This window comes from Schistocerca cancellata, chromosome 2 (assembly GCF_023864275.1).
Source record: "Schistocerca cancellata isolate TAMUIC-IGC-003103 chromosome 2, iqSchCanc2.1, whole genome shotgun sequence".
Taxonomy (NCBI): Eukaryota; Metazoa; Arthropoda; class Insecta; order Orthoptera; family Acrididae; genus Schistocerca; species Schistocerca cancellata.
This window is the reverse complement of record NC_064627.1, coordinates 1,009,303,382-1,009,322,362: the sequence shown is the minus strand read 5'-3', so window position 1 is coordinate 1,009,322,362 and position 18,981 is coordinate 1,009,303,382. Positions and strand designations below refer to the sequence as shown.

Here is an 18,981-nt window from a genome sequence, read left to right as displayed (position 1 = left end):
TTCAGGCGAGGAACAGAAACAGGTTAATGGCGGGGCGGGAAGGAAGGACACACACACACACACACACACACACACACACACACACACACACACACACACACACAGAGAGAGAGAGAGAGAGAGAGAGAGAGAGAGAGAGAGAGAGAGAGAGAGAGAGAGAGGGGGGGGGGGGGGGAACTGACGGTAATGCAACATAAGTGGGCAATTAATGGGGAATCTCCACTCATAACTGTGTGTGTCCTGATATTGTAACGAGTTCCACGGTTTGCTGACGCCACAATTTAACTGAGTGTACTTCACCCACGATGAGACGTTTCAAGCTAGTTGCTATGGACTGTTAATAGATTTCTTTAAAGATCTTTGGTCTCATCAAATACAGGCAGGAAATAGCAGAAAAACGACCAACTTTGCGCCTCGAGCAGAGTCCTATACCAACAACAAAGGTGCACGTGGGTGGAGTGAGGGGGGTTACAACGGAGAAGATGAAACTGAAGAGTTCAGTGATGTGGTACTACATAAGGATGTTAAAACTTTAGTGTATGGAAAAGCACGAAATGAGAAGCTTGTAGAAGAAAAAGTAAGCAAATTAGCCGCTGGAAGCCTTTCAGCAGAGGTGTGTGTGTGTGTGTGTGTGTGTGTGTGTGTGTGTGTGTGTGTGTGTGTGTGTGTGTAATGAGCACAGGTATCCGAAAGGGGGAGGGGCAACATCCCCCCCCCCCTCTCTCTCTCTCTCTCTCTCTCTCTCTCTCTCTCTGGAATATGGAGTTAACAATTTTTAGTTATCACTGAATTCTCCAACACCATGCATAACAACCAATTCTTGGGATATAATAAGCTTTTTGCGTAACCTATAAAATTTAGTTGTTGCGGTCTGACACGACTCGAAAATGGCCAATTCATTTACATAAAAAATGGGAACTTCTGAGTTGTGCACCCTTCAGGACACATTTCTTCTGCGGATGTCCATGGTAGCGGGACTCATTCTAAATGTCCGTGAAGTGGAATCTTTGTCACTGGAAGGGCCCAATTGAGAGGAAACGTTCAAGCGAAAACCATGGTCATGACTTGTAGAGAGGGAGACTGTAAATGACATTGCGAGTAGTAATTGTGCAGTCAACGGAACGATTAGCAATGCGGAGAAACAAATGTAGCAAACTGTGGCAAAGGCTGTTAGTTACAAAATACAATACTACATTCCCGCTGAACCTTTTCTCAAGTAGCACTGTTACTTGTAAGCGACCAAGTGAAAGAAGAATTTCTCATTAACCGAACAGAGTGACCATACTATAACTGTTTCCAATGCAGGTTCGACTGACAATTTAACTGTACTATGAACAGAAAATCGTCAGACTAGGTGGATACGGTGAGAATCTGAAGTTCCACGAGGTTAACATAAAAAATTAAGTATGCTCGAAACGATAGCGTAAGTACAATGTGCTACAGTGTTAACCCGATTTATCTAAAGAAACTGGAAGGCTGTTATCGAGGCATTCACCTCTTGGTTGGTGAAACGCTTCGTAACTGCGTAACTTTTAAGTCCCTATGGGACCAAACTGCTGAGGTCATCGGTCCATAAGTTTACACACTACTTAATCTAACTTAAGCTTAGGACAACACACACACACACACACACACAAACTCGAAGTTCCGACGGGGGGAGCCGCGCAAACCGTGGCAAGGCGCCCCAGACCACGCGGCTGGAGAAACGCTAACTAAATCCAGCGCCTAGGAAATTTAGATGGTTACTCTGTATGAGAAATATAAACATGAAGCCAAATTAGAAAAATACGGAGCATCGATGAAAACCCGTGCTTAGGTGACTTTTCCCCCCTTGTTTATGAAGAGCAGAGAGATAATTAAATTAATGTACTGGTACCATAAGACGTAGAGTGAGTTGTAGCGATGTGCTCATAGCAGCCCCTCTATTAAATATTTTGACATTCTGTAGATCAACGGTGTTTCAAAACACATCAGCAAAAGTAAAAATTGAATAATTAAGTCTGGGTTTAAAAAATATTCGATGAAGGCAACTTTCGCTATACAAGGGAGAATTGCAGTAAAGAAGAATGTGGAAAGATATTTAAGAAATATATCTAGTAATTACTAAAAAGGAATGAGTTAGGTACGTTGGTCTCATATTGAAAATAGACGACAGAAGTCTCACAAAATGAATTTTGAAGTACATATGAGTTAAAAACGCTAACAGTCGACCCTAGGTATAAAGACAACGCAAAAATGGTTATAAAAAAGTGGTACAAAACTGAAGGAGCAATAGGATTTAACTGTTGTCGACGAGGTGGTCACTAGCGACAAAGCTAAAGGTCGGATAGGAGGACTGGGAAGGAAATTGCCTTTAGCATTTCAGGGAAAACCACCGAGATACAAAAAACTGAGATAAACTGTCGAAGCTTTTGAGAAGTAAGAAAGGGACCGGCTGCTAGACAAAGAAAATAACAAAAGGGAAAAAAACGAAAAGCTATTGGAAAGGGGGAAAGGAAGCAAAGGGCCAAAATGAATGGACTGTATTATTCTGCATGGTCTCTAAATGGCGAACGCGAAAAAGAATGTTTTCCTCATCTCCACGCAACTGTACGACGCATACACTGAATAGCAAAATTTTATTTAAGACGGGAATCATTGTCGAACTGCACCAGGAAACCAATAAAATGTAGGAGAATGTTTTTGGAATTTACTGCGGTGTGAATAAAATTGTTTTGGACGTAAGACCGCGTCGCACTGAAATTTAAACCACTATCGAGACCGACGTTTCGACCATTTGTCTATCGGTCGTCTTCAGTGCGACTGAACTGCAAAGACCACCGAAACGTATAGGTTATAATAGTGACTTTCGTTTCAAACTGACACGCCCTAATGCCCAAAATGATTTTATTCAAATTGATACTAACCGTGGTAGCATTCGTACTTGATACGTACGGTACGTTTAACTCGTTTTGCACCACATATATTTTGCATCAAGACTGACAGAAAGGAAGGCACGAAATGTGTAACTGGGGCGGAGGTTAGGAATGACGGCATTCCACATCCACGTTGCTGACTGGTGAGTATGAGAGGCGTTTCGGAGGGCGCAGGCGACGGCATTATCAGCAGGAAGTGTTACCTGGGAGGCCGCCAGCGGCGGCGGCGCGGCTACATCCCGCGGGCGGGCCCGAGCGAGGCGCACTGCCCCAGCAGCACCAGGCCCGCTGCCAGCAGCGCCCACTGCGCATGCGCCGGGCGGCCGCCAATCTGTGCGTGACTCGGCAGCGGTCACCCGCCGCAAGTGGCAGTCACGATCCACGCGCACCCTGTCGCCAAATCATTGGCACGCCCCAGTTAGCGGAGGTGGTACGGCGCTACCGGAACGGACTGACAGCCAGAGTCGTTGAACGCAGTGAGTTGGGAAAGGCCGTGCCGTTTTGCTAACGTGAGGCCGTTTTTAAATTCGGCACCAGTATCGATAACTTTTACTGGCTGCAATTGCGACTAATTGTCATTATCTAGCGTACATGACAGGTATTAAAGCGTGCAATAATAGTACTACATGGGATGGATCCCAAATTACGTTACTATTATTTTACATATGCGTTTCGTTTCATTAACTTAAAACGTCGTCAGCGTCATACGGAAGTGTCTATAGGAAACTTTTTTCTCGTGTCCGTAAACTGAACTACCTCCCATAGTATCAAAAACTAATGTACATCATACACCTTTTAGCTAAACAACCAAACTGAATTGCCATATAATCACTTATGGGAAACAACCACTGTAACAATCATAAGCCCATGATTAAAACATCCTCTACAGTCGGACAGTATTGACTGAAGACTTTACACTACCAGCTTTCAGTTACTCAGCTGCACCTTCACATGTATCTGTAAGTATGAGGGGCGTTTAATAACTTAACACTTATTCCTCGGCCAATTTCAGTTGGGAAAAAAATGCGGAATTTGTTGTGGGACAAATTGGAATATTTCCCGTTTCAGCCTAGTTTCACGAAGTTCTGAATAGTGGCGGTGCTATACGTGGCCTTCAAAATTTCGTCTGTAACGGAGGTCCAATCCAAGCAAACAGCTGTCACTGAGTTCCTTTTGGTGGAAAACCAGAGCATCGTACATAGGTGCTTGAAGAACGCCTGTGAAGACCTGTGAACAAAAGCACGGTAATCTGTCTGTCATCATCGCAACGAGGTCGCGCAAACTTGTCCTATCTCCCGCATTCGGCCGGCCGCACACTGGTATGACTCCTGCAATGTTGGAACGTGCGGACACTCTCACTCACACAGGCCCTCCCATTAAGGCGGCGTAAGGTGGTCGCGCTGAACAGAAATTATGTTGAAAAATAGGGTTTTGCAGCCAAAACAGTTAGGAATTGAAAAATGGTACTTAGGGAAAGGCAGGATTCGGTGTGGACGGGGCTTTACTCAGTTACCGTTGGTTGCTCAGTGCCGCGAAAATACGCTGACCTCCAGGGCAGGTAACTGAGGTGTTAGCGGCCACTAGGCAGAAAAATACCGCTAGCTGAACTTCACCAATAAACGCAAGGAACTCAATGATTAATAATAAGAAGCGGAGGATGGCTAACTAATCTAGCCAAGACCAAACACTCCACTCGTTGCTCTTGGTCTCATCGACGCTGCGAGCAGCAACGTGCGAAGAAATGGTGTGACCTCAAAATGGTGGAGGTTTCACTACTGTGTTAATGTTCACTCAACTCAAACATCCTGCGTCCGGTGGACAACGAGGTTGTGACCCTCGCAACTACAGCCCCTCGACCCGGCACTGCCTGCCTGCCGCCAGCGGTCGTGGCATGTCCACGCGCTGGCGGACCTCACTCCCCTCCGTTCCAACCGAACTCCCCAACACACCCACAGCCGGAAAACACTTTACGTCCTTCCAAAGATAGTACCACAGTACTAGGTATCGATAACCACTGCTGCTGCCACTCCCGGGCAGACAACGCTAGCGGTGCCAGTAAACAAGAAGAAAACGAGATGCCACTATCCCTATTACAGGATGCAAACCTACCAAGGGCACCAACACAAGCCGTAACGCGGCTCAGGAATAATATGATATATTGGAATCCTGAACAAAAAAAAAAATAAATTTTCAGAAAAAATGTGTTGCGTTACTTATATAACGCTCCTCGTAGTACGTCGAAGCGACCATGTCAAAGCAAACTTACAATGCAACACATCTACCGTACGTCGCTCATCAGACTGAATACCCAAACGTGACCGCACCACAAGCACCTTTCAGAAACTCTGGTGTCAGCCACACGTATCCTCAAAGTGTCGGCGAGAGGACAGCGATTAAAAGGACCATCCGACCACATGTTTATGCAGCGCTCTCATTGCTCAGTTCTATTTCTGTTGGCAGACGGGACGCAATGGCGATCTGTACGAGTATTTGTTGCATGTTATTTGCGCGCTGCCTTCCAATGACAGCGCTGCATAAACACTTTACCGCATGGTCCTTTCACACGCCACTCCCTCGCCGTCACTTCCAGGCGATAACATGGGTAACTTAGAAGAAGATAAGGGCTCCTGTGCAGATCGTAAACCGGTCAGGTTCCTTTCAGAGTATGGTGATACAATAGCTCCATACTTTTAGCGATCATATACAACCGCTCGCTTCGAAAGATCCGTATCTAAAGACAGGAAAGTTTCACAACTCATACAAACACGTAAGAAAGAAAATAGGAGTAATCCGCTGAATTACGCAACCAGATCACTAATATCGATTTCCAGTACAATTTTGGTGCATATTCTGCGTTGGAGCATTATGAATTACCTCTAAGAAAGCGACTTATTGACAAATAGCACAGGTTCAGAGTATCGTTCTAATGGAACATAACTAGCTCTTTATTCGCACAAAGTCATGAGTGCCATCGAAAGGGAACGTCCAACTGATTTAACATTGTTCGATTTCTCAAAGGTTTTGACACCATTCCTCACAAGCGACTTCTAATCGAATTGCGTGCCTACGGAGTATCGTCTCAATTGTGTGATTGGATTCGAATTCCTGTCAGAAAGTTTACAGTTCTTAATAACTGACGGAAAGTCTGTAAAACAGCGGCAGTATCTGGCGTTCCCGAAGGAAGTGTTATATGCCATCTCTTGCTTCGGATCTACATAAACGATTTAGGAGACAATCTGAGCAGCTCTCTTAGACTGTCGACGGTGCTGTCATTTATCGTCTTGTAAAGTCATCAAATGATCAAAACCAACTGCAAAACGATTTAGACAGTATCTTTATAGTGCAAAAATGGCAACTGATTCTAAATAATGAAAACAGTGAAGTCAACCACACCGTTACTAAAAAAAAATTCATTAAACTTCAGTTACACGAGCAATCACACAAATCTGAAGGCTGTAAATTCAGCAAGTACTGAAGGATTACAATTACGATTAAATTAAATAGGAATGATCATATAGGTCTAATGTCGTGGATAAAGCAAACTGAAGACTGCGACTTATTGGTAGAGCACTTAGAAAGTGCAAGATGTCTTCTAGAGAGACTACTTTTGCACCACGCTTGTCCGCCTCTTCTCTTGTGTTGCTGTGCGGTGTGGGGTCCGTATCAGATGGGACTGACTGAGGAAACTGAAAAAGTTCAGAGAAAGGGCTGCTCGTTTTGTACTCTTGCGAAATAGGAGACAGTCTTTCACGGATATGATACATGAACTGGGATGGCAGTGATTAAAACAAAGGCTTTTTCGTTGCGGCAGGATTTTCTCGTGAAATTTCAATCACCAACTTTGTCCTCCGATTGCGGAAATATTCTGTTGGCGCCCACCAACTTAGGAAGGAATGATTATTATAATAAAGTGGGAGATATCAGAGCTCCCACAGAAAGATTTAAGTGCTTGTTTTTCCTACGCGCCATTCGAGAGTGGAACGGTAGAGAAACAGGTTTAAGGTTGTTCGATGAACCCTCTGCCAATCACTTAATTACCAATCGCAGAGTAATCCTGTAGATGTGGGTAAGATTTCTTTACGTCAGTGAGATTGACAGATGCTTGTAGTGCGGGCACATTTGGGTATTCAATCTGATGAGCCATGTGCGACAGGGGTTAGGTTAGCTTTAACATGGACGGTTCGACACATCATACACACGAAGCTGTGGTTGAGTCTTGAAACCTGGCAGTGTAAAGATTTGTGTCAATAACTGTACAACTGTACCGGATGTTTTAATCATAAACATTACGTGTAACAGCTGTGGACGTCACACCAACAATTTTTTTTCCGGGAATTGTGGCAATGGTGTTTTTCACTGTTTTACTGTGACTTGCAGCATTACACACTTCCTAACGGTAAAAAACCGACTAGTTATTGCACAACTAATTAGTAATACACAAACTAACTGCAACATACAGTGTCCCAGTCGCACATGTGTGGTGGTGTGGATGCCAGGGTCTGTCATCAGGAGACAGACTAACTCGCCTTTGTGGCGACGGTCCGGTCTTTCCCCTAACCTGGTTCTGATCTCAGAAGACCACGCTGAGTTCATGGACGAGTAATTTTCCCAAGCAACTGACCTGGCAGGACGAGTAATTTTCCCAGGCAACTGACCTGGCAGGAACTAGCTCCTACCGGAAAAGCGGTATTAGCAGGAAATGGAAATGGCCAATGGAAATGCCCGATTTCTGTTCCTGAGGCTGACTTGCCGAAAGGGCTTAATGTTACATAATTTCGTGCAGCAGTTTGAAGCTCACGAAATGGAACAGCCCGTGGCAGCCCTTGTGGCCTGTAAAAGCCGTGTGTCCTCTGGAAGTGGTTGTGGTGGTGTACTTCGAAGTCGAGATTGGACAATCCTCCTCGGTCTTGCAGTGCGGAGAGCTGACTGTGTTACAGTTTCTGTGCGAATGTTGCCATTTACCAGATGTGCAGACGCTAACTAGGCAGTGCGCTCAAATTAGATCGTAGTGCCACATGGTCAGTGGCGTTTAGTGAACGAGACGGACTTACATGGATTAACTGTAGGCACTAAATTATAATTATTTAAAATAGTAAACAGCCATTTGACTGTGAATTACCATATTTATCTTATGTACTATCTAGATTTCGGCTTTAAGCCATTATCGAGTACAATGCTAAAAGTTGTTAGACCACTATTACTGCATGACTGTGGCTCAAAATCATCGAAAACTTTTTAATTTATTATTATTTATTTGTGTATTTCAGGTTGGAGTTTTGTGTGTCTTACCCTGTATTGAGTTCCAACTGAATATCCGTTTTGTGGTTGTGACGATTATCTAGGTAGAAATCAGTAGGAGCAAGCTGGAGGCGGTTTATGGATGGTTACTGGTGAACATATTCCAGTGCAGTGAGCACACCTCAGAATCTTACGTAGAGTGGATAGACAGCTACAGGCCTTTTAACTATTGACTTCGGATTAATAAGAACTTGAACCCTATCTCAACGGTCGAAGAAAGGGCAGCTACCCTTAGACTACTTTTAGTAGTGTAGCGGTGGAGGAGACTGACAGCAGTCCGGCAACAAACATTTCCGAGTAAAATTGCAGAGCAGTACGCTGACTGTGCGTGGACTGTGGTGGTGCCTGCAAATGTGCTTTCGCGCGGCGCAGTGGAATCTTCGAGGACGGACGACATGAATGTTTTGTCAGTCCGTTTTGGCAGAAACGCGCAAATAAACATTAGTGGTGCAATATTTAGCCGTGATAGAATGTCAGTAAATGCGTACTGCTCCAATGGAAATGAAACTAGGTCAAGCACACCGTTGGCAAGCACATCAGTACCCGCAAACTATGCATGCAGACTACACGCATATTCCATTGACACGCTTTCCTTCGCTCGTCAGTCGATTCCTCTCGTTCCATCAGAATTCTCTCGCTATAGCTTATCCATATACAATGGACCGACAGGATGGTGAACGAAGATGTCCGTATAAGATCAGTAGGGGTAACAGAGCTACTGATAAGACTGAGAATAACATCTTGGCTGGGTCGTACACTAGTGTATTGCGGAGCACAAACTTAATTTGCTGTGTAGGAAAGGAATTCACTTGTGTCAAAATAAATAATGTTTATTTCGTAGTTTTATAATCTTCTGAAGAAGGGCACTAGGTGCCTGAAACCTGTTAAGGAAATAACATTTCTTTTGTGCAGCTGGTTCCTGATTATTTCAATAAATAGACACTGCCGACCCCAGTATACAATGTAAGGTAAGGTGGGATGATTTGCTAGTCTAATGAGGGCTGTGAATGATGTCTCAAGGGTAGATATTATTGCTTGGAAAGAATGGGCAGATCTATGGTAAAATCTGAGTTGCGAAACTTTGGCAATATCTTGTTGATACTTTGTCCTCATTGTTTGGACAGTAGTCTCCGAGAGTTCTTTTTGAGAACTACAATTTACTACTGTCATGGAGAAAGAAATTTGATCTTTTTAGATGGCTTGGTGCAGCGTACACTTCGACAGTTAGTATTTCGAAACCCCACCGATACCGACCTGTACTTCGGGCAATTAGTTGCCACTATCAGCACAAAAAATTGCCGTTCGGAAGACCTTGCTTCACCGAGCTCATACCATCTCACAAGCCAAATTGTAACCACTCGAAACTATGTTCCTGAAAATTCAATAGACACCTCAGCAGATACAGAGAGCGCTACAGTCATACAAATGGTACAACAATGAACAGGATGAGATCTTCAGACAACAGCCTAGCTCTAATATACTCAAAATAGCGGTATTTCCGCGAAAGTAGGCAGAGTACGAAGATAACATTAGGTTAAAATGATCTCTGAAAATCTCTGCCCTTATGGGATCAGTCTGAGACAGAGCTGCACTGTATTCCATGTGATAACGGTGTATCAAAGGACGCGCTTAGTTCAGGAGCGCATCTTGGAACACCAGCGGCATATTCACCTTCTCCGACCCAGTAAATTCGATACAGCAGACCACTGAATTTCTGGCCATTCGATTAAGTGCTGCACAATGAAAGAAAAATTGATGACAGTACTTCAAATATTTAGGATTTGCCTTTCAATGAATTGGTAGAAATACGATTGTCCGAGGACCTTATCAATCGGAACCCAGTTGTAGAAAAGCTTCGTGCTTTGGGTAACCAGTGCCGATCTACGATTTTACCGCATAAAGACAATCCATCTGATATCGATGGGGCGATCTGCAACCAAGGAGGGTGGTCACGGCAGCACACAAACTTCCGGCAGAAACGCATACGCTCTAACAACCACACACAGCGACAATTGGGTACACCAATGATGCGCTGGCGTGGTCTCAAATAGAGGCAAACTCTGTGTACACAGAAGGGTGGCCTGAAGTCTCTGCGCCGAAATCTTCGGCAGTCTGCCCGAAGTTTCAAGGAATGCTCTTCACAGTTGCGACGCTGTCATAATCCTCTTCAGACTTACAGAATACTCCAAGTTTGACCCTCTGTGCTGGGTTCTTCTTCCGAGTTCTTACGAGTCCTCAAATGGGCAAAGACTGCTCGAGGTGGTGTTTAGCCACACAGGCGACTCCAGAAGACGACGTCTAGTGAGGAGGACGAAACGTCGAGAGTAAGCTAAATGTATGGAATGGAAGATGGTACGGACCGGCAACCCAAAAATTTCGACCATCAAACGAAAGCGGCCACAAAAGCCTGCGGGCTTTATTTACAGCTGGCAGATTACACCTTGATGGAGATGCTTCTCTAAGACGGGCTCTTGCTTTTCCCAAGCTGGAGAGGCTTGTTTAGCGATCCCTCGCCGCTGCAGCGACAGCAGCGGTTCGGCGTGGCACACTGCCGACGCACCCTGTCCTCGGACCACAACACGACCCGCAGCAGGTGTTTGCCGGACCAGCCGCGGACAGCGGACCTCCAGTGTTGCGTGTGGCCGCAGGGCGCACACGGCGCCAACTGTCGCACAATTAGGACCGTCCACACCGCCCTGCCCTACCCTGCCCTGCCTAGGCCTTTGTCGGGACCGCAATTTTCTGTCCCGCCGCAGACCACAGCACACCACGGCATCCGCAGCCACTCACAGCTGCTCTCAACCAAAATTAAGAGACAAGTTCGTGATGATACAGGCGCGCGCGACTTCCCGAAACAGGTGGATCCAAGGTCGAACCGAGACGACAAAGGCACAACGAGACCTGCACGTGGGGAGCAGACAAAATTGGTCTGAACTGATCAGTCCGTTTTAGGGTGCGTGCATACTCGCCAACAGTGCAACAATGGGATCAATCAAAGCACTGACAGAAAATAATATCGGTGCAAATTACCCAGTGGTAAAGTCTGAAAGAAAGAGGAGAGTCAACTCCAACTGGGTTATTCGCATTCGAGTTCAAATATAACTGCAGCTGTACAAAGTTAGTCAATATGGGGTAAAGTTACCAGCGAGGAACATACGCACCGCATGGATAGAACTGGTAACAGATGTAGTCTTCGGTCCGCAGCTCTCCTCCTAAGCACCGCCACCCGCTTACAATATTCATGCCTACGTCATCTCTCTCTACAATTATGGCCCCAACACTCTCCCTCTGCCAAATTGACTACTACCTGACGCCTGAAGATATGTACTATCAATCATTTTCTTCTTCTGGTCAAGGTGTGCAATGAATGCCTCTTTGCAATTCGATTCGGTACTTCCTCATTAGCTATTCGATCTACCCATTTGATCTTCAGCATGCTTACATAGCACCACATTGCAAAAACTTCCATTCTCTTCTTGTCTGAACTGTTCGTTGTCTATGTTTCATTTAAGTAAGAGCTACATTCTACACAAGTACACCCTTTTCTTGCTACTGCCAGTCTGTCTTACATCTTCTCTACTTCAGCCACTATGAGTTACTTTGCTGCCCAAATAACAAACATCACATACTTCTTTTAGTGTCATTTCCCAATCGAATTCAGCCCGCTTTAATTCGACTACATTATCCTTGTCTTATTTTCGTTTATGTTCACCTTATGACCTTATTAAAAGACACCATTTCATTCAACTGCTCTTCCATGTGCCTTGCGGTCTCAGAATTACGTCAACACTATAGTACTGATACTCAAATTGTGTACGACACCAGTGTAAATCATGTAGCGAAATAATGGCAACTCTGGAATGTAGACTGTTTACTGAAGCACGTTCTATACAGTCTGAGGTTAAAGAACAACACAGTTCTGATGCATGATAAGGGAGATTACCAAATTGACTAATCTTGTTAAGTGACAGTTGTATTTCAACTGCCTGTGAATAGCAAAAGTTTAGCAGATAAGTTAATTTTGTTGGTGATCGCACCTGTTCCCTCCATTGTCCTTTGACATGACCTCCTGTGTGGCATTAAATAAATGTATAACAGGCTATAAACTGGAACACTCCAAGATGCAACGGAATTTTCCTGGTGTGTTCATGAATTTCTTTCTTTTCCTTTAATAAGCATTATCTACGTTACTTGAGATATGTAAATTTTTGATTACGTAAGTGTTGTGCATGCGTTTTCTGATGTAAGTGTGGTATGCCCAGTGAGATGAATCTCTATGTAAAATCAGAGAAACGGACAGTTGAAGGAAGGCGAAGTTTTAGAGTGAAATTTTTTGGACATTGAATGTATGAAAATGAGGATTTGGACGACTCAAGGAACAACAGCTGGTGGAAAAGGTGGAGTAAAGAACGTACGATTCGAAGTGATTAAAGTTTGAGATTTTACAAGCGATTTATGAACACATGTGAACTGATGCGTGGGCTATAAATTACATAAGAAATGGCTCTGAGCACTATGGGACTCAACTACTGAGGTCATTAGTCCCCTAGAACTTAGAACTAGTTAAACCTAACTAACCTAAGGACATCACAAACATCCATGCCCGAGGCAGGATTCGAACCTGCGACCGTAGCGGTCTTGCGGTTCCAGACTGCAGCGCCTTTAACCGCACGGCCACTTCGGCCGGCTATAAATTACATAAGAATGTGGCTTTTTGCTGAATTATGGTAATTACTAATTACTAAATTATACTTATGTCAACGCATGACACATGTAATTGCTTTGAATGTGTTTTCTGTTTAATAAAGGATCGCAACCGTAAAATGAGATATCAGACGTTACGATCAAATTTTGCAAATCGACGACTGTGACTAATTGAAAATATCACACCTACTTGTATATTAATTCATACACTTCTTCGATTTTACTTTTCTTTTTCAGAAAAGCCGCCTGATGCAAGCCAATTTGTCGCACAAGAAATGATTATAACCATTTCGGTGCACATTCGAGTAAAATAAGGCGGACGCCACGCTGTCTTGGCAAAATCGGCAAAAACAGAGATTACAGCACCAGTAGCAGTCTTCATATGTTATGGGGTAGGAGAGACTTCTTTGCATATGTATTCATCTACAAACATTGACAGCAAAAATGAACAAATTATCTAAATACTTCCTTCGTATGTAGCAAAGAACGAATGTTTTTACAAGAAGACTCGCAGGCGAAATTAACTACACTGCTTATATATTTAAGAAAAGATGAAGGATATTGGAACTGATGTGTAACTACGATATAATGTAGGCTTTCACTGTCGACGTACAAAACACTTTCTTGACGCTTTGACTCCGACTGCGGGAGACGACACGTCAAGAGAGGGTTTGGTTCAAATGGCTCTGCGCACTATGCGACTTGACTTCTGAGGTCATCAGCCGCCTAGAACTTAGAACTAATTAAACCTAACTAACCTAAGGACATGACACACATCCATGCCCGAGGCAGGATTCGAACCTGCGACCGTAGTGGTCGCTCGGCTCCAGACTGTAGCGCCTAGAACAGCACGGCCACCTCGGCCGGCCGAGGGTTTTCCGGAAGCTTTAAGTGAAAATGAAATTAATCTAATTAACGGCATGTAAAATTACAATTTCAGTTAGTAATCACATTTTTTTTTAATTTCATAGGCTGCACATTTGAATGTTTATGTGTGTGGTGTGGAGGCAACTGTGCCACCGAAGTAAAGATAAGCAGCGAGCAGAACAGTAAGGAAATGAAAAGGACAGATACGATTATAAAATGTACCATTACTTGTAACTTATATGGGCCGTGACAAGCCACAGAATATTTTTAAGTTCCACCGTGTTCACAGGTCTCGCCGTTGCATTTCCTGACTTGTAACGCTGAAACTGAAATAGCAGAACAAACGTTGTATAGCGATAAGCCTAAGTACTTTACAAAATCGTACAGACTGTGGGCCCATTTTACAAGACGTAAATGCTATTTGGTGAGTTTAAAATTACCTGGTGGAATCTTGCTAACGAGTCGAAACCAGTGAAGATACTCTGTGTGACCTGAGACTAAAGAACAGTACTACTTTTGAATTGGTTTTATGCTAATTGCACGCGGATTACTAGTCGGAAATTTTGTATTTGCCCGCCATATAATGGTGGCTTGTCCTCATGCATGTCAACTACCGACTGTAAATGGCGTAACTGCCGAAACTAGCGAATAGTGGAAAATAAACAATTATTACAGCGGAAGCCGGAAATGCCACTTCAGGAATTATGATTAACTGTGGTACCTGCCCGAAAGAAAGTAACAAGAGAATATCCATACATTGTTGCTCTTATGATTATCACTCGAAAATGTGACGAATGGCCGGCCGTTGTGGCCGAGCGGTTCTAGTAGCTTCAGTCTGGAACAGCGCGACCTCTACGGTCGCAGGGTCGAATCCTGCCTCGGGCATGGATGTGTGTGATGTCCTTAGGTTAGTTAGGTTTAATTAGTTCTAAGTTCTAGGGGAACTGTTGACCTCAGAAGTTAAGTCCCATAATGCTCAGAGCCATTTTGATTGATTGAAATGAGTGTTGTAGTGATGGAAGCAGAAATCTACGAATACCAGTACTGCTCGTCCCTGTTTTGACCAGAATCGGGGTGGAATCTTGCTACACATCGGTGAGGGGCCTGAAGACGGCGTAGTTAATCGCCGGTAGTAGCCAAATAAAATAAGCTTGGAAAGTAGACGGCTGGAAGGTGTTTCCTTTTACATATTGTATCGAACAGACGAGTCCCGCAAACATCTCTGTAAAGACGGACATACAGAGACTAGGGGTAAGTGGTCTTTCCATAGTACCTTCTCCACATTAAGTGATTTAGAGAGACCACGGAAAAGTAAAGGCGGTTTTATACTGAATCTTTCATTCTGCATTCTGCAGTGGAGTGGTCGCTGTTTTGAAGTTTTCTGGCAGACAAAACTTTGTGCTTGACAAGGACTGAACAAGAAACGTTGCATTCCGCTGATGAAGGTCTTACCCAACTGTTTTTTTAAGTCAACTACGCTACCCTTTTTTTGGTGCAGCTGATGCGGCAACGTCTTTCTTTCGTTATTTATTTAAATTGCATCATCTCTCAGATCCACATCGACATCACTACTCTTCAATTCATACTCATGTGCCTGGCTTTCAATCACCTTCAGACAACTATTCCTGCCGGCCGCTGTGAGCGCGCGTTCTAGGCGCTTCAGACCGGAACCGCGCAGCCTCGAATCCTGCCTCGGGCATGGATGTGTGTGATGTCCTTAGGTTAGTTAGGTTTAAGTAGTTGTAAGTTCTAGGGGACTGATGACCACAGATGTTGAGTCCCACAGTGCTCAGAGCCATTTGAACCATTACGTTAGTTTTAAGTAGTTCTAAGTCTAGGGGACTGATGTCCTCAGGTGTTAAGCCCCGTAGTGCTCAGAGCAATTTGAACAATTTGTGACGAATGTTTTGACAATGTTAGCCGGAATGTATCAGCCTGACTACAACGCCTGCAAGATATTGTGTGTGGGTGTGGAGGGGGGGGGGAGGAGGAGGAGGAGGAGGAGGAGGAGGAGGAGGAGGAGGAGGAGGAGGAGGGGCAGGGAAAGAGAACCGATCAGCATTAAGGTTAACTGCGCGGACAGGGGGAAGCAGCAGCTAACCGGAGCGCGGCAGTCGAAGTGCGTGGCGGGCTGCTCCAGTTTGTATTTAGGGATAATTTTCGTTCCGCTGTGTACAGGAGACGGGCGGCGTGGTTGGGGTTTTTTGTGCGTCAGGTGGCGGGCGCTGTTTACGGAAATTACAGGCCGGCGATCGGGCAGCGGGGAGCGCGGAGCGTGCAGCGCCTCAGCCCTGGCGCCGGCCGAGCGGCCGCGGGCTTGAAAGACGCCGCCAGCCGCCGTCAGCTGGCCGCACCGACAAAGGCGAGGCGACCACAGGTAACTGCCGGCGGGCAGCCGAAACCCTGGACCTGCGTGCTGCTCTTATCACTGCGCGAGAGCGGCGGCGGGTGGCCCTCAACGGTCCGTGCTAGCACCGTCACCATTTACTACAGTGTTTGTTGATACGAAAAACGGAGAGCTGCAGCACGGTTCGGAATTAACGTCACACTGTAGGTCCCCCTAGAACTGGCTGGATTAGTCACTTCAGTGGTCGGAGGAAGGCAACGGCAGACCGCGTCCAACAGGGCGATGCGTAGTACACCATTTGGCGGCATTCAGAACAATCTTCGGAGCGATGGTTGCTTTACTTTCTTTACAACTCAGGCACAGGCAGGAGGCAACAGAATACTCAGTTACTAATTTTCAATCGTCACTTTGACTAGAGGAAACAAAATCAAGGGATGAAAGACGCGTTTTCAGTGATACAGACTGGGACACTCAGATGAAGCATCGAGTGACATTATACTGAGTGCACTATCCGAAAATTACCTCGAGCAAAAAATGGCTCTGAGCACTATGGGACTCAACTGCTGAGGTCATTAGTCCCCTAGAACTTAGAACTAGTTAAACCTAACTAACCTAAGGACATCACAAACATCCATGCCCGAGGCAGGATTCGAACCTGCGACCGTAGCGGTCTTCCGGTTTCAGACTGCAGCGCCTTTAACCGCACGGCCACTTCGGCCGGCTTACCTTGAGCAATTTAACAGAGAACCGACTCGTGGAGATAACATCTTGGACCTAAGGGTAACAGACCCGAACTTCTGGACTCCGTAAGCGCAGAAATCAGTGATCATAAGGCCGTTGCAGCATCCCTGAATATGTTAATTGTTGGTAAGGCGGGTGCCAAGTTGAGATTCATTGGGAGAGTCCTTGGAAAATTTAGTCCATCAACGAAGGAGGTGGCTTAGCAAACACTCGTTCGACTTATACTTGAGTATTGCTCATCAGTGTGGGATCCGTACCAAGTCGGGTTGACGGAGGAGATAGAGAAGATCCAAAGAAGAGCGGCGCGTTTCGCCACAGGGTTATTTGGTACGCGTGATAGCGTTACGGAGATGTTTAGCAAACTCAAGTGGCGGACTCTGCAAGAGAGGCGCTCTGCATCGCGGTGTAGCTTGCTGTCCAGGTTTCCAGAGGGTGCGTTTCTGGATGAGGTATCGAATATATTGCTTCCCCCTACATATACCTCCCGAGTAGATCACGAATGGAAAATTAGAGAGATTCGAGAGCGCACGAGGGCTTTCCCGCAGTCGTTCTTCCAGCGAATCGTGCGCGACTGGAACAGGAAAGGGAGGTAATGACAAATGGCTCTGAGCACTATGGGACTCAACTGCTGTGGTCATAAGTCCCCTAGAACTTAGAACTACTTAAACCTAACTAACCTAAGGACAGCACACAACACCCAGCCATCACGAGGCAGAGAAAATCCCTGACCCCGCCGGGAATCGAACCCGGGAACCCGGGCGTGGGAAGCGAGAACGCTACCGCACGACCACGAGATGCGGGCGGAGGTAATGACAGTGGCACGTAAAGTGCCCTCCGCCACACTCCGTTGGGGGGCTTGCGGAGTACAAATGTAGATGTAGATTTTCAGTACCGCGGAATGTGACGCAATGTTGCTGTTCTACAGGGTGTCATGTGATCTGGCGCTTCAAAGGACATGGCGATAACGTTACGAAATAGGCTGCAAATCATGTTCTGTTGTCATTCCAGGTCTCACTGTACTGTTTCATCGCCCTTCGCTGATTTTGTACTGCAGGCATCTTTGGAAGACCCCCAAGAAATTTTGGCAACGTGTCGAAACTACAGGGGATTTTTTTTACTTGTTAAGGATATACAGTGACTGCAACTTCATTTATTTCTGAAGGAAGCATATTTGTGCCATCAGCTGCACAATTTTATGTTACTTTCTGTATACTGGCGGTTTCGATTGTTAGAATCACCCCTAAAGAGAAAAACATTGTACATCGATGGATCAACCATATGTTTACACACACACAGGGACACACACACACACACACACACACACACACACACAGGGACACACACAGGGACACACACAGGGACACACACAGGGACACACACAGGGACACACACAGGGACACACACAGGGACACACACACACACACACACACACACACACACACACACACACACACACAGGGACACACACAGGGACACACAGGGACACACACACACAGGGACACACACACACACACACAGGGACACACACACACACACAGGGACACACACACACACACACACACACACACACACACACACAGAGAGAGAGAGAGAGAGAGAGAGAGAGAGAGAGAGAGAGAGAGAGAGAGTTGGTAGCAGTCACTGAGTCGCCAACTGATCGGGTACATTCGTAAGCGATGTCACAACCCTATCGCAGCACTGTACTACACGTCCCACCGCCTGTGTTCGCTATTCCTTAAACGATGCCGCTGGTACTAACAGAACGCGACGTCCTTGCGGTTCCAAATTCGGCGAAGACCGGATTCGGCGGCCCCGTGCGAGTTCTAACTGGCCAACAACTTCGCAGTGCTCGGTAGCCACGGAATGGTGGGAACAGGACTGGCTGCGTTTGCTCCCCCCGTCAGCATAGCACACTGATCTAGATTTTTTTTCATTTTTCGCAATTACTCAAGTTGCACGCAAGGCACTGGAATCTGCCGTGGAATTGATTAATACTGTAATGAAGTCAGGTAGTAACAAGTTTTATTGTCCGTGTACGTTGCATGAATTTTGTAAAATTGTGAACGGTTTCCGTTTATCAAACAGTCTTCGGTTCTGAGTATGCCGTCT

General features: G+C 45.5%; 1 protein-coding gene across 2 annotated transcripts in view; it reads right to left on the bottom strand.

The window, feature by feature from the left end:
- Window positions 1-18,981, bottom strand: part of LOC126162975 (protein rhomboid) — a 322,344-nt gene that overhangs the window by 168,044 nt on the left and 135,319 nt on the right. Inside the window, exon 1 of one of the 2 annotated variants that reach the window (XM_049919824.1) lies at window positions 3,119-3,176. The exons of the other annotated variant lie outside the window; for it this stretch is intronic. The gene's annotated coding sequence lies outside the window, so the exon portion shown is untranslated. Of the gene's footprint in view, window positions 1-3,118; window positions 3,177-18,981 lie in introns of those variants that run through there. 2 annotated transcript variants of the gene reach the window in all.